This window comes from Ursus arctos, unplaced genomic scaffold, assembly GCF_023065955.2.
Source record: "Ursus arctos isolate Adak ecotype North America unplaced genomic scaffold, UrsArc2.0 scaffold_22, whole genome shotgun sequence".
NCBI classification, from domain to species: domain Eukaryota; kingdom Metazoa; phylum Chordata; class Mammalia; order Carnivora; family Ursidae; genus Ursus; species Ursus arctos.
Window position 1 is genome coordinate 52,843,014 of NW_026622897.1, and position 12,309 is coordinate 52,855,322.

Below are 12,309 nucleotides of genomic sequence, written 5' to 3' on the forward strand. Positions count from 1 at the left end.
AGTTACTACCATGATGTGGCACATCTGTCTCCCCCCACTAAGCTGGACACTCCTCCAGGGCCGAAGATGGGGCCCGGTTCCATTCTGCATGTCCCCGTGCCGGCTTCAGGTCTGGCGTGGTCTGGGTGCTCAGCAAAGTTTCCTTGAACTGAGTCCTTATAGGAAGCCACAGTTAGCATCACCTTTCCCGCGGTGTTGGCTGGTCAGGGGTATTTCTAATCTTCTCTCCTGAAGAACAGCACCCATGTTGCCTCATTAGCACATGACACTGGAGACAGGACGTCACCTGAGTTACTCTCCTCTTTCTTCCCCCACCCCTGCTGCTCTCAGACCTAAAGGATACCCCTCTGTTCTTGGGCACACAGCCTAGTGAAAAAGAATACCAGATTATCTTAACTCTGGGTTTACCCCTTCCCAGCTGGGGGGCTGTGGGCATGCTACTTAGCCTCTGTGTTGGTTTCCTCATCTGCAGGTGGAAATAGTAATGGTCTACCCCACAGGGTTGTTACGAGGTTTAAGAGCAAAACGTTTGTCAACAACCAAAACAACCTGATTCAAAAAGGGGTAAGGGACTCGAGTAGAAGTTTCTTCAAAGAAGATATACGGATGGCCAATAAGCACATGAAAAGAGCTTGCCATCACTCATCATTAGGGAACTGCAAATCAAAACCACGAGATCATGCTTCACACCCATTGGGCTGGCTATTATCAAAAACCAGAAAGTAACGAGTGTGGGTGAGGATGTGGAGAAACGGGAACCCTGGTGCCCTGTTGGTGGGGCTAGAAAATGTTGCAGTCACTGTGGAAAACAGTATTTAATGCTTAGCAATACTTCATATTTAAAAGTTTAATTAGGGGCACCTGGGTGGCACAGCAGTTAAGCCTCTGCCTTCGGCTCAGGGCGTGATCCCGGCGTTATGGGATCGAGCCCCACATCAGGCTCCTCTGCTATGAGCCTGCTTCTTCCTCTCCCACGCCCCCTGCTTGTGTTCCCTCTCTCGCTGGCTGCCTCTATCTCTGTCGAATAAATAAATAAAATCTTTAAAAAAAAATTTAAAAAATAAAAGTTTAATTAAAAAATTACAAATAGAACTACTCCATGATCCGGCAATTCCACTTCTGGGTATATACCCGACTGAACTGAAAGCAGAGGGTCAGACAGGTACGTCTATTCCCACGTCCACAGAGCATGAGGTATGGCAGCCAAAAGGTAGAAGCAATGGATGAATGGAGAAAATTCATGCACTGGAGTAGTATTCAGCCCTCAACAGGAAGGACAGTCTGACCCACGTGACAGCATGGATGAGCCTTGAAGGCTTTAAGCTAAGGGAACAAGTCTGTATGGTTGCCCTTATATGAGGCAACTAAAGCAGTCAAATTCATAAAGACAGAAAGTAGAATGGTGGTGGGCAGGGGCGGGGGGATGAGGAATAGGGAGTCACTGTTTAACCGGTACTGACTTCAGTTTGGTAAGACGAGGAATGTTCTGGAGACGGATGGCGGTGATGGTTGCACAACATCGTGAATGGACTTCATGCCACTGAAATGGACACTGACAAATGGTGAAAACACACATTTTAAGTTATGTAAATTTTATCACAATTTTTTTTTTAAGTAAAATGCTTGGAACAGGGGCCTAGTACATAATACACGTTCCAAAGCAGACGCTGGACCCTTTCGGGTCCAAACTCCTTTGTAATGATCTTAAGGCATCTTTTGCCTTTTTTCACTGGGGTGATGTTTTGCAGATGGGGCGAAACAAGGGTGGTGCAACAGGGGTGCCCCTATACCCATCAGAGCTCCAAACTGTCCTAGAAATAGCCATATTCTTTGCTGCCATGCCCTCGCAGTAAAACACTGCCAACAGCACTCAAGAAAGCAATAAAATTATTGTATTGATGAAACAATAAAATGTATTCAACCCATTATATATTGACCCTTGAATATACACCTTTTTAATATTCTTTTTTTTAAAGATTTTACTTATTTATTTGACCGAGAGATAGAGAGCCAGAGAACACAAGTGGAGGGAATGGCAGAGAGAGAGGGAGAAGCAGGCTCCCCACTGAGCAAGGAGCCCAAATTGGGGCTGATCCCAGGACCCTGGGATCATGACCTGAGCCAAAGGCAGACGCTTAACCAACTGAGCCACCCAGGCGCCCTCCTTTTTAATATTCTGTGTGGCAAACGGGAAGCACCATAAAGGACTTGTGCTGTAGACAGAAGCACCATGACTGTCTCCAGGAAAAGCGTTTGTGCCATTGTTTGAATTGTGAGTTAAACTAGCCACTTTTTCTCATGGAACACCATTTTTATTTGAAAAAAAAATTGACAGGCAAATTATGGTTATGCAGACTTGAGTATCTGGCAGGCATTTTTCTCAAAAACGAATAAATGAACCTGTCATTTCAAGGTGGACTGACACTATTTGCTGCTCACGATAAAATTCAAGCTTTCAAGTGAAAATTAGAATCTTGGAAAACTTGTGTTCACCAGTGTAAGCTTGACAGCTTCTCAATATGTAAAGATTTCTCTAATGAGCTCTATAGTGATATTAATGAATTTGATTTTTTATATCATATGCTAAAATTTATCCGTATTTGAAAGATACCTTGGTGAACAATTTTTTTTTCCCTAAAGGCCAATGCATGCTGTTACAAAATCATGCATGGGTAAAAGATACGTTTAAAGTGCAAAAGAAGGGCACCCAGCTGGCTCAGCCGGTAGAGCATGTGACTTTTGATCTTGGGGTTGTGAGTTTGAGCCCCATGTTGGGTGGAGAGCTCCCTTAAAAAAATGCAAAAGAGACCAATGGATATTAATGTAATACGATTTCAGATTCTAATAGCAACTATCTGTCAAGAAATTTATAGAGTTTTGGTTAGTATCAAAGGAGAATATCCACAATTATTTGAAAAGGCCATGAAAATACCTTTTCTTTTCTAGATACAAGTCAGTATAAGCCTGTATTTTCTTTGTAAGTTTCAAACAAAACAACATATTGTGTCCAATTGAACGCAGAAACAGGAGAATCCAGCTGTCTTCTATTAAGCCAAGCATTAAAGAAATTTGTAAAGCTATGAAACAATGCCACTCTTCTCACGAGTTTTGTTGTTGTTGTTGTTTAGGAAAACACATTTTTCATAAAAATATGTTAAAATTTGGGGCGCCTGGGTGGCACAGCGGTTAAGCATCTGCCTTCGGCTCAGGGCGTGATCCTGGCGTTATGGGATCGAGCCCCACATCAGGCTCCTCTGCTATGAGCCTGCTTCTTCCTCTCCCAGTCCCCCTGCTTGTGTTCCCTCTCTCGCTGGCTGTCTCTATCTCTGTCGAATAAATGAATAAAATCTTTTAAAAAAATATGTTAAAATTTAATACGATTGTTATTTTAATGACGTAAATATTTTTAAATATCTGTTTTAACTTATAATACTGGAAATACCAATATAAACCATGTAAACAGAAGTTCTGTGGAGTCCTCAATAATTTTTAGGTGTGAAACAGTGTCCCAAGATCCACACGTTTGAGAGCGAGAGCTCTGGTGTTAGCGCTTTGAACTATTATTCTGCACCATCCCATATCAGACAGCAGGGGGAAGCAGAGGCAGTCAGATAAAGTTATCCCCGTGCCTTTCTTTGAAGCCATTAGGCACCTTTTGGGTGTGACCCGAGCCGCCGCGTGCTGCCGAAGACACCCAAGAAATCCAACATGGAGTTCATGGTCCCGTGATAACGCAGTTGACAATAGGGGAGCCGAGATCCCCCCTCTTGTGAGCATCGGGAGGTGCCGGTAAAGACAATGATCACTGTTGTTCCCACTGACAGGTAGCAAGGCCTGCTGGAGGGGAAGGAGCCCAGACGATCTGGGGTCAGAGAGGACCCCGAAGTTCCCCATCCTTTCAAGACTGGAGCCAAGGATCCATCAGCAGGAGAAGCAGGCCAGGTATGAATTTTTATTTACTCAACAGAGACATTTCCCAGCGCCATGCCCAATCCCTCCACCATGTGAAAGAGGCCAGTACAGATTTATGGCTCTCCCCTCTGTCTCCCTTCCACTTTCCAGGGCCACGCCTCCCAGCCTCCCCGCCTTGGCTCTTGCTTCACTGAGGCCTTCAGCCCTGACCTTCCTCACCTGCCCTGGCCCCACTCTAGCCCCCCCACCACCTGGAAGCGGGAAGTGCTGTCCGTCTTCAGTCTCTGGTCTCTCCGGCACACTGCTACCTTCTCTCCTTCCCATGGCTTTAGGCTTTAGGTCCTCCTCCAAATACAAAAACCCAAAGCCTCCACCTCTGCCTGCTGCCCCAGCTGCCACCTAAGTGTGCCCCCTTTGCCAGCGACCCTGGAAAAGGCCCCCCACACCGTGTCCACGTACACCCCTGCTCCTGTCTCCACCTCTCCCGGGAACCACCCTGTCCCCAGCGGCTGACCCCAATGATTCAGTCCTCAGGCTCCCGGCCTGTCCCCTTCTCCCCTTCTCTGACCAGTTTTTCTCTGACTCTGCCCAGGGCTCCATGCCCTGTGGGGTTTCCTGCTACACCCTTGTGAACCACATTCCCTCCCTGGCGCTGGTCCCCTCTTACCCCAAAGACAGGCCCAGACCCCACAAATTTTCTATCTCCCCTATCCCACATAGACACCATCAGTAGCTTGCCTCTTTCCCCCTTCCCCCTAAATGTTCTTGACCCCCCAACACCCAGCCCTGGGGCCCAGGCTCAGAGCCTCATCTCTCCTTGTCATCCGGGCTCTCAGAAGAGGCCCCAGCTGCTCTCCGTGCCTCAGTCTTCTCCAAAGGGCGACCAGGGCGAGCTCTGAGAAGCCAAGCTGACACTGTCCCCTGCTTAAACCCTCCCAACACGCCCCCCTGCTGGCAGCGCAGAAGCCAAACTCTGACAAAGACCTGAGGGACAGGTCTTCCTGCCTACCTCTCCAACCATGGGCTCTCTTGACCTTTCCGCCTAGGAGCTATGGGAGCCATGTGGCTCCCCCTCCACACGCCATGCTACCTCGGGCCTCGCTGACTGAGTGCTTTAGTCCTCACGGCCTTCCAGGGGCCGCCATTTTCATCTCCATCTTACTCACGAGGACACTGAGGCAGGGAGAGGGGAGGTGACTGGGCCAGCCCAAGCATCACGTCCCAAGTGCCCTACGCCCTACCGTGCCTCCAGAGCGGGTAAGTGACTCTGTTGCCACTCCTCCACCCCACCCGCTCCCCACTCAGCACACACTCTTACCCAGGGCCACCATGCTTTAAGGCCTGCCTCACCTGCTTCAGCGGACGATGCTGTGCTTCCCACAGGGGGAGTCGGGCAGGCTTCTCAGAGGGGCCTTGAAGGATGGAGGAAATTCCACGGCCAAGGATTCCAGGCTGGCAGGGCAGAGAGGTGGGCAAGCACCCCGTCTTGTGAGTTCCGCCGAGCCTCCCAGCCCCACCAGCAGGAGGCGGTGCGGCCTCCCCCTGAAGCTCCCCGTGTCCCCGCCAGCCCCAGAGCCACACCTGCTTGTGGTGGGTGCGCTGTCAGGATTTGTTGGAAGCAGAGCTCATGGGGTGTGAAGTCATAGACAATTTGGTGGCCCTACTTAAACAGAATGCAAGATTCTACTGGAGAGAATGTTAGCGTTAACGTGAATATTTATTTGCGTGGGAATACAGATGAGCAGTGTAATAGCGCGGTGGCTACGGCGGCTTCCCTGTTCCCCCTCCACTGGTCCGAAGGCTATGAGAAGGATGGGGGGCTCAGGGAGTGCCAGGGCACAAGGCCGACGAGGTCAGCCTCTTCGGTCAATCCCAGACGCCCAGGTTCAGAGCCCGCCTCTGAGCCCTCAATCACCCTCCCAGACAAGCTGCCACGACCGTGAATCTGTCCTGCTTTGTGGACCTCTCTGGTGGCAAAAAGGCCCGATTCTCCCAGCTCAGGAGACTTCCTCCCCTGGGAGGGTAGCCAGAGGGCGAATGTGGGTGTCTGAGAACTGTTTGCTGATCATCTCCTGGTGACCTTGGGCACTCTTCTCCTGGGCCTCAGGGGTGATGGCGGGGCTGTTCTGAAAGCCTCCTTTTCATTCTGGCATTCTGTTCATCTGACCGCCTAGGAAGCTTTCCCAGCAGGGGCGGCCAGAGAGCCGAGCTCTGAGAGCCTCTTTCATTCCCCAGGAGTTGAGGTCTTGCAGGGGCCTGCTCCTGCTGCTGGCTGCTGGTGGATGGGGGCCCACTGCCACGGAGGGGCTCCCAGCCCAGTGGGGCCAACTAGACATGAAATACGTAATTACAGAGCCTTCCAGCCAAGGGATCGCATACCAAAGGCAGACTCCCTGCGGGAGTCCAGGAAGGCTTCTCAGCCAGGAGACACTTGATTTGAGAGATGGAACATTCATTCAACAGTTATTTCCTGAGCACCTACTACGTGCCACGCTCTGTGCTAGGCTCTAAGGATACAGCCGGAAAGAGGATAGATGGCCATTTGCTCTAAAGTTCCTTCTCTTCGGTCCAGCAGGGAAGTAGAAATTACTCAGGAGAGAAAAGGAATATGGGATCCCAGGCAAGGGGAACAGTAAGAGCAACCCCATGGAAGGGACAGACTGCATCCTGCTTGTGGACAGAGGTGAGAGAAGTTTGGTACAAGGGGAGAAGGAAGTGATTGGGAGATGAGGCTGGTGACATTGGCAGAGAGCAATAATGGAGGGCCTGGACCACTAGACTGGGGATTTAGGACTTGATCATGCTGGCAACTGGGAGCCACGGAAGGTTCCCAGCAGAGGGAGAAGTCAAAGGTTTCTTAGTGAGATAGCCTCCTCCAGTCCTCTTGCCACAGCCACCAGTGTGAGCTTCCTGGAGCCAACCTCCCCACCCCAACCCCTGGACTTCGCTAAGAGAGGGCGCCCCCTCCCCCTAGCCTGGACTTCAGCCTCCAGCTCACCCTCTTCCTTGTTCTTCCAACCAGACTCTAAGGCTGGCGCACTCTCAAGAGGGGTTGAGGCAGGGCCTCTGGGTGCAGACCTCATTGAGGACTCCAGCCCTTCACTGTGTGGGCCCCAGAGCATTTGCCTCCTATGGGCTTTAAATGTTTTCATGCTACCTGGTTTCCCTACAAAGTCTTTCCCATATCAATGCCTGGCTTAAAAACTTCCAGGGCACCCCTCTGACAACCAGTGAGTCTAGGTTGGGGCCTCAGAATAACTCTGCTGGGTTTGGGATCATGAGCGAGACCCCAACAGAGTTCTTGGCCCTTAGAAGAAAGTCTGAACTCCCTCTCGTCTGGCCCCACCACACTGTTCTCTTCCCATCAGTTCTGCTGTTCCTTCCCTGGGTGCTCTAGCCACCCTGAACTTCTCTGGGTTCTTCAACAAAGGAATGCTCTCCCTCCCCTCCAGGGTTTTGCCCAGGCCGGCCTCTCCGTCCATTTCCTGAGGTACCCCCCTAACCTAGCTAAACCCGACTTCTGGCCTGAGCCAGCCTGTTACTCCCTCCTGGAAGCCTCCCCTAATCCTCCAGAATAGGCCAGGGGTCCCCAGGAGTGATTCCAGCCTTTGCATATGCTGTCTCCTCTGCTAGGAATACCCCTTCCTCCACCTTTTGAAGTCCCGTGCCTGCCCGGTCCCTGCCAAGTAGCAGCAGCTTTATATCCAGAGGCTCAGAAAGGTCAAGTAACCCAGTCAAAGCCACACAGCTCCGCCCTAGAAAGGGATAGTGATGAGTGGACAGAATCCTGTACCAGGTGTATGATCTTGGGAACATCACTTGGCCTCTCTGTGCTTTGGTGTCCTCATCAGTGAAATGGGGTACATACTCTGTAAGGTTGATGTGAGGCTTACAGAAAAGCTTACTGTGCGGCCTCCATTCCTTTGCTCCCCAGTCCAATTAGTGGCTTTCACATGGCCCCAGTGGCACATCAACACTCATTCATTCATACATCAAAACTCTCCGACGCCTGCCCTGTGCCCTGCCCTGTGCAGTCGACTGGGGACTCAGAGATGATCAGACGCAGCTTCTGCCCCAGGGCGCTGGGGGAGGGAAGGGAAGGGGAGGGGAGGGAAAGCGAGGGGAGGGGCTGGAGCAGACGGCAGATACGTCATTATTCAAGAAGAGCGTGTGTATGTATGTGTGTGTTACCCTCACACACTGCTTTTGACTTCGTATTTCTAAAACTGACAACGACTCTCCTTCCCGCGGATGGGAGCTGGGAAAGGGGAAATGTTGAAGAAAGATTCACTCTTTAAAAAGAAAGAAAAGATCTGCTCTTTATTTCCAAAAACTTGTTTTTCACCGCTTCCTGAAATCTGAGTATTTCACAGCTTCCAACGTTCACCTTCGCGCGCTGAGCCCTAGAAGTTGGGGGGAGAGGGAAGAGTACTGTGAGGGCGCTGTCCCACTACCCCGGAGAGCTCCCCTATCCCTGGGAGACTTCACTACCCCGGAATAACCCACCTCACCTCCATCCTGCTTCTTTTCCTACCCCAACCCCTGTTCTTACCTCCTGACTCCCCACTCCCCAACACACGGCAGCCCCACGCCCCCAAGCCCATACAAACCAGCCGTCATCGCCTCTCCCACCATCCGGGTCCCCAGGTGACCCTGTAGCCTGTTCCACTCTTTAAAAACCCCCACCCCTCCATTGTCCTCTCCCCAGCGGCAACCTCCTCTCTGTCTGCCCCGCCCTCTCCGGGGTAGAGTACACATTCCGCAGAGCGCCTCTCTTTTCCCACTCTCCCATTGGCTCCTGCTGCCGGACAGCGCGGGGCCGGAGGAGGGGATCTGGGCCGGGCCCGCCCCCTGCCCGTGGCTCTGGCGAGGGCGGGGCCTCGGGTGACCCCGCCCCTTTCGGTCTGGGCCGCGCCGGCTGGCGCTCAGGCGCTGGGCGGCGCTGCCTCGGCTGGGCTCGGCTCAGGCTCCGGCTGCAGCTCCTGTGGGGGTGGGCAGCGGGGATGACAGCAGCGGGGGTGGCAGCGGCTGCCGCGCGGGGCTGAGCGAGCCGCGAGCGAGCCGGGGGGAAGAGGAGGAAGTGGAGCCGCGGCCCGGAGCTCCGGAGTCAGCCGCCGCGCCAAAGTCCGCCCCGTTTTGCAGAGCGAGCCGAGTCCGGACCTGGGAAGACTTCCCCGCCGGGCTCCGGCCGCCGCGGCTGCGAGCGTCCTCGCCTGCGCCTTGCCGTGCCCCGCCTGCCCCAGCCAGGGGTTCTGCGCCGGGACGCTCCCAGCCCCGCGATCCCGGGCGTTGTGACCAGGACGCCCAGAGCCCCGACCCGATCCAGTGCACTGGGGCGGGACGCTCCTGGCCCACCATACGGGTCCATGGTTGCGGGCTTGTGCCCCACCTTTCTATAGTGTGTGTCGGAGCCCTCCGCCTGAGACCCGGTTAAGGCAGGTGCCCAACAGCCCCCCTCGACTGAGTGCAAAGAAGCCCAGAAGCCCCCAGCCTCGGGCTCCCGAGACCGAACCTTCAGCTGCCTTCGCCCGGGTGTTTCGGACTTGGGACCGTGCGAACGCCCAGGAAGCCCCGGCCCGGGTCCAGCGCCCCGCGAGGAGTCCCAGGCGGGTGGGCAGTCGGACTGAGCCCGACCGAGCTGGTGCTGCGAGCCGAAGCTGCCACCTTTTCTGCCGCCTCAGGCGAGGGGCTCAGCGCTTGCCCCGAAGAAGGGAGCACAGGACTCCCCCCTGGCCCCGCGGCCGGCGAGAGCTGAGAGCTGCAGGTGAGAGAGCCCCGGATGCCGGGCAAGGGCGGCCTTCGACCCCAGCCGGGCAGCGCCGGGGCCAGCTGCGGGCGTGTACCGGTCACTAGCTGGGGCTGGAGCTGGGTAGGAGAGGGCGCGGGAAAGGGCGGGGGAAGGGAGAAAACAGGCACTTATTGAGCGCCCATTGTGTGCGGGTCCGCGCCCCACCCTTGCGCAAATGGTCCCTCGTGTACGGCTCACTACTACTCCGTGAGATAGAAAGGTGTTGTGTATTGTTACGGGCTCTTACAGATGGGGAAGCTGAGGTTCAGCGGGGTTGAGTGGCCCTGCTCTTTCACTCTGGGTACGAGAGTGGGTAGGAGGGCTGGGGGGGAGAGGGAGAAAAGCGGAGAAGGGAGAAAGGAAGTGGAGAGCCGCCAGGCAGGAGGCCATGGGGAGGGGTCAAGGTGGGGCCACTGGGGCATCCAGGGCTGATCCTTGAGGCCCGGGAGGTAGCTTCCTCTGGCCTCCTTCCCTCCCACTCCATGGCCAAGTCACGTCCCAGGAAAGGTGACCCAGAGTTGAGGGCAGAGGTGGGAAGCTTCCCAGTTCCACAGCTTCCCTCCTTGTGGGCCCCTTGCCCCTGTGTGCCAGTCTCTAGGGTCCCTGAGACACCATGGCATCCTGAGATGCTGCTTACATGTTGGGAAAACTAACTCGAGGTCCCCGAGTCAGAGCATCTGAGCTGCGGGGGTGGGGGGGGGGGTGAGGCCTCTCAGCACTCACCAGCTCCCATCCTTCACATTATCAATGGGACATGGGAGGCTGGGGGGTGGGGGGTGCCAGTTGTCCTGGGGCCTAAAGTAAGTAAGTGGTTGAGGCAGAAGTACACTTTAGGAAACCTTCCCGAACATCCTTCAAGGTATCTACTCCCAGTTAGCATCTTCTGGGTGGGTGGCTGGGGTTTTCCCACCCGTGATGTGAGGTCAGGGTGACCACTTCTGAGGCTGTTTTGAGAGTCTGTGTGGTTGTCGCTGGGGCCTAAGACAAGCCAGTAACCCCATTGCCTTTGGCCCAGACTGAAGGTCCGACCTCAGCTTCTCCTGGACAGGGGAACCCGCCAGACACCTCTGGCCCCAGAGGGGAGGGGCTTGCTCAAGGTCTCAAGGCTGGGGCTGCCGGTCTGGGGCACAGTCCCATGAGTCTGGATTCCCAGGCAGGGGTTCCTTCTGTTGCCCCCTGGGCCTGTGCAAAAAGAGGGGTGTTGTGAAAGATAGCTTGGTGTGAACTCTGTGGGTTCTTGTTCTGAGTCGGGAGGGGGAGGGAATGTGGCCTTGGTCTGAGCCCTGTGGCCTTGGCTGGGACTAGTTAACCCCTGCTGTGCCCAGCTTCCTGGAGTCTAGGGGAAACCACCTTGGAAAGCCCCTGGGAGGTGGAGGACAGTGGAGAGGTCAGCTGAAGGCTGGAAGCTCAGTCTCAGGGGCTGGAGGGGTGGGGGGCACCAGAAGAGAAGGTAACTGAGGGGCTTGGGATTCCCCCCACTCCCATCGGTGAGGATTCAAATTCTCATAATAGTCCCTGGGTCTAAACAAAGCTCCTCTTTGGTGAGATAATTTCTCACCTGTGATCTCATTTCACGGTGTGGTGGAAAGAACCTGGAACCTGGAGTGAGGCAGAGTGGGGGTAGGGGAGGCACCTGGGACCTCTCCGACGCATCCATGGCGCCAAGTCTCACCTGTAAAATGGGGTCAAAGCAGGCTGTGTGTTACCTGCTCAGAGAATGGGGCCATCACATCTGGCAAACTGTCAAGTGCTCAAGAGATTTTCGTGTCTGCCAAGACTGGGCTTGTTACCAATCGCTACCACATGTGGGAAACTGAGGCTCAGAGGGATGAAGCCACTTGCCTAGGGCCTTTGAGTTTGCTTCAGGAACTGAGTGTCGACTCATGCCAGGTGCTCTGGAAGTTACCCAGATGGAAAAGGCAGTGGGGCGACTCGCTCCCGATTGGGTGGGCTAAACGGCCTCAGAGAGCGCTCAGTCAGACAGACCAGGTGGGCGTGCATCTGCTCGGCCTCCCACTCGCCATGTGGCGCTGGGCAGAGCACTTCACTCCTCAAGCCCCAGCTTCTCTGTAAAGGAGAATCTCTCCTTTACAAGGTGGTTATGAGGATGAAATGAGATATAAATATATAGTGCTTGGCCAAATACCTATTTCCTTCCCTATAAAGCAAGGAAGCTTGAATTTTGACCAGGAAATTCTCAGGCTTGCCTTAGATTAGAAGGCTCTGTTGCAGGCTCACAGACTGGGGTTTGCTCAGCTGGGACCCCTGTATGGGTCACGCTCCCCTGGCTGCTTCCCTGGTCCACAGTCCTCGAGAATCTGCTTGGGGACCCTGGCAAGGGGCTCTAGATTCTGACCCCCTCACCCCAGGGCTGTTGGCTGCTGGGGTTGGGGGGGAGCTAGTGCCCATTGTCTGGCCTCCCCAGGCACAAAGGTGCCGTGAATAATTTATGTCTCCCCTCAAGAGCTGGGAGGCAGGCTCAGGGAAATTGCTCTGTGCTCAGCCGAGCTTCTGAACCCCACCAGAGCAGGTGGGTGGTTCCCCTCAGTGGTATAAGAAGTCTTGGATATGGGGGGAGGGGGACAGGACAGGAAAAAAGTGGCCTATCA

General features: G+C 54.3%; 1 protein-coding gene across 6 annotated transcripts in view; it reads left to right on the plus strand.

The window, feature by feature from the left end:
* The window catches only part of GDPD5 (glycerophosphodiester phosphodiesterase domain containing 5), a 111,251-nt gene that overhangs the window by 17,811 nt on the left and 81,131 nt on the right, over positions 1–12,309 (plus strand). For 2 of the 6 annotated variants that reach the window (XM_048217335.2, XM_044390900.3), the window contains exon 2: positions 3,825–3,942. The gene's annotated coding sequence lies outside the window, so the exon portion shown is untranslated. Of the gene's footprint in view, positions 1–3,824; positions 3,943–4,958; positions 5,170–8,839; positions 9,677–12,309 lie in introns of those variants that run through there. The other 4 variants (XM_057316690.1, XM_057316692.1, XM_026518117.4 and 1 more) reach the window with 4 other exon arrangements.